Genomic DNA, 3,492 nt, shown 5'->3' with positions numbered 1-3,492 from the left:
CCCCCCTCCCCCCGCCCCAATAACCCTGGGCCAGGGCTGTTAATGTTTGCAAAGATGTCCCACACGTGGGAATAGAGGGACAAGCAGACCAGTGGAACAGAAGTGGACCCCGGAACACCTGGACATTTAGTGACAACTGCGACATCTCAAACCTCTGACAGAAAGAGGACTCTTCAAGGCCGGCGACTCTTCAAGGCCTTTTATCAGAGAGCGTTTTTCTTTTATCAGAGTATATCCACAACAGAAATAAATGCTTTACTCCCCAGCGACTGAGAGCAAACCATATGGGCAGGAGGAGATCCAGCAGGACACCCTGGGAAGAAGAGGTACCAGGAGTCAGGTTACCCTCAGGTCTCCCATCTCCTTTCCTCTCTCCCCAGGCCAAGGTGTGGCCCTCCCCTCTTCTGGACATCTCCCTGCTTCTGAGGCCTAGTGGACCTGGGCCAGGGAATGTTCCATCTAGCCCTATGCCTGTAGTTGCCCCATGAAGGTACCTGTATAGCGTGGCTGAAGCACCCAGAGGTTTGGGAGGTGAGGCCAAGGGTGTCCAACGCCTGCGGAGCAAAGTCTTCGGAATTCGCTAGGAGCTGCCGGAATTTCACGGGATGGGTCATATCTGTGTCGACCATGCAGGGGCTCACTGTCTGCAGGAAGGGTAAAGGTAAGAACTCCCTGCCTGTCCCAGCCTAAACTCCTAGGCCCTGTCTGAGAATCCCGGAGTTCCACCCACTTGCTGCTCTCCCACAAGGGTCTCAGGGAGCCCGCCCCTCTACAGCCCGCCCCTCTAGCACACGCTCCGGGCCACACTCATGAAGGCCACGCCCCCTGCGCCAACCCACCGCTTCTGAGGCCGCTCCATTAAAGCCTTCCTGAGTCACCGTCCTCACTGAAGTCCCCTGCCCTAACCCCGTGAGCCTCTAAGCTCCTACCCCATGCCAGTGCTCCTCCCCTTCTGAGCTGCCACTCTTGCTACGTTTCTTAGGAGCCCCGCCCCCGCGGTCAGGCACCTGCACGATGACTCCTTGAGAGAAGTGCTCTGCGCCTACTGCCTGGGAGAAGCTCCGCACAAAAGCCTGTGGAGCAAGGAGAGGGAGCGTCCCAGGCCCGCCAGCATCCCTGTGCAGACTCCTCCAGCATCCCTGTGCAGACTCCTCCAGCCTGCCCTTGCCCCAGCGCTGTCCCTGCTCCTAGAACACCACACGGCTGCAAAAGGCCCCCAGGCTCCCAGGCCCAAGTTCTCACCTTAACACCTGAATTCCGTGCTCTAAGCCCTCCCTCTATTCCCACACACCCACTTTCCATTCCAGCAGGGCCAGTCTCTGATCTCCTTCCTACCTCATGTGTTCTCTCGACCCCTAGCCTCTTCTCTTAAAAAAAAAGAAACCTGCTTTATCCACTGGACTGTGCCCCAGATGTCTGTCTGACTTGTGAATAGCCCCAGACTCAAGTGGGCCCTCTCTCTCTCTCTTTCTCTCTCTCTCTCTCTCTCTCTCTCTCTCTCTCTCTCTCTCTCTCTCTCTCACACACACACACACACACACACACANCCATGGCAACCCACTGCCACAGGGACTGCAGCCTACGCCGTTGCCAGCGACTCACAGGCAGCCCAGTTCCAGGTTGAGCTGTTATTCAGCATCTTAGCTGTAGAGGGCAGTGTCACTGGCCCTCATATGTGGGATCCGAACCGGGGCCCTCTGGCATCCCAAGCGATTTCTTAACCATTGCGCCACTCGGCCGGCCCAAAAAATGCATTTTAAATATAAAGCCATCATATACAGAAGTTAATTCAAAATGAAAATGTATATATTTAAGTGTTTATATTAGAAAAGAGGGTTTAAATCAATTATCTAAGCTTCTACTGTAAGAAGCTAGGAAAAGAATAGCAAATTTAACCCAAAGCAAGCAGAAGGAAAGAAATAATAAAGATAAGAATGGAAACAAATGATACAGGAAATTGACCAAAAATAAGAAAATTTAGTTTGAAAAAACTTGGTTCTTTGAAAAGGTTAATAAAATTGATAAACTTCTCACTAGATTAAATCATGAAAAGAAATGAAAAAGATTATTAAATTCAAGAATGAAAGAAATTAAAAGAATAAAAAATGATAAACAATATTATGCCAATAAATTTGGGCACTTAGTTGAAATAGACAAATTCTTTGAAAAATGTAAATTATCAAAACTGACACTTGAAGAAATAGAATATCTGAATATCACTATAGCTATTAAAGAAATCAATTTATTATTAAAAACTTGTCCACAAAGAAAGTATAAGGGCCAGAGAGCTTCACAGTTGAATTCTGTTAAACGTTTCAGGAAGATGTGATAGCACTCTTACATAAACTGTTTCAGAACAGAGAGGAGGAAGGAGTGCTTACCAACTCATTTTATGAAGGCAGCATTACCCTGAAATCAAAATCAGACAAAAGCATTACAATGAATGAAAAGTACAATCTATATCCCTTATGAACATAGATAAAAAATCCTGAACAAAATATTAACAGATCTCCTACAGTAACTTATGAAAATGTTGCTTGACCAAGTGGGATTTATTCCAGACTGATTTACCAACCAAAAATCTATTAGTGAAATTCACCACATAAATAGAATTTTGGAGTGAAATCATATCATCTCAATAAAAGAAAAAATTTGACATAATTCAACACACATTCACGATAAAAATTCTTGGCAAATTAGAAATAGAATGAAAGTTTCTCAACTTAATAGAAGGCATCCACAAAGACCTCCGCTAACATTTAATGGTGAAAGACTGACCACTCTCCCTCCAGGATCAGGAACAGGATAAGGATGTCTATTATCTCCACTTTTACTCAATATTGTAATGGAGCTCCTAGCCAAGGCAATAAGGCAAGAAAAAGGAAATAAAAGGTGACAGGTTGGAAAAGAAGAAGTAAAATTCTCTTTATTTGTGGATGACATGATTATGTACATAGAAAATCCTAAGTATTCTAGAAAAAAAGGACTAGCATTAATGAGTGATTTTAACAAGGTTGTAAGATACGAAGTGAACATAAGAAATTAATTGTATTTCTAAGTACTACCAACAAACCACTGGAACATAAGATTTAAAAATATCATTTACAACATCGCCACAAAATATAAACACATATATAAAGCTAACAAAATATATGCAGGATGTGGGAACTGAAAACTATAAAACTTTAATGAAGAAAAACTAAGAGAGAGAAAACAAATTACCCATAGCAGGAATCAAAACGAGACATCACTATAGATCCTACAAGCATGAAAAGGGCAATACAAGGATAATACAAACCACTTCACGTCGATACATTTGAAAATTTAGGTAAAGTGGATAAATTCTTTGAAAAATAAAACCACAACAAACCTATGAAGAAATAGAAAATCTGAATAGTCCTATATCTATGAAAGAAATTTAACACATAATTAATTTTTTCCCCCACAAAACTCCAGATGGTCCCACTGGTGAAATCTTCCAAACACTTAAGG

The 3,492-nt window shown here is 43.5% G+C and overlaps 1 long non-coding RNA gene across 1 annotated transcript; it reads right to left on the bottom strand.

The window, feature by feature from the left end:
- Positions 1-189: 189 nt before the first annotated feature.
- Positions 190-897, bottom strand: LOC109374721 (uncharacterized). Its single transcript, XR_002122444.1, has 3 exons — positions 840-897; positions 495-644; positions 190-313 (listed from the first exon to the last, which is right to left on the bottom strand). It is a non-coding gene; the product is annotated as an uncharacterized LOC109374721 (long non-coding RNA).
- Positions 898-3,492: the final 2,595 nt, after the last annotated feature.

The sequence above is a fragment of the Hipposideros armiger genome, unplaced genomic scaffold (assembly GCF_001890085.2).
Source record: "Hipposideros armiger isolate ML-2016 unplaced genomic scaffold, ASM189008v1 scaffold_859, whole genome shotgun sequence".
Lineage (NCBI taxonomy): Eukaryota > Metazoa > Chordata > Mammalia > Chiroptera > Hipposideridae > Hipposideros > Hipposideros armiger.
This window is presented reverse-complemented; position numbering and strand designations above follow the sequence as displayed.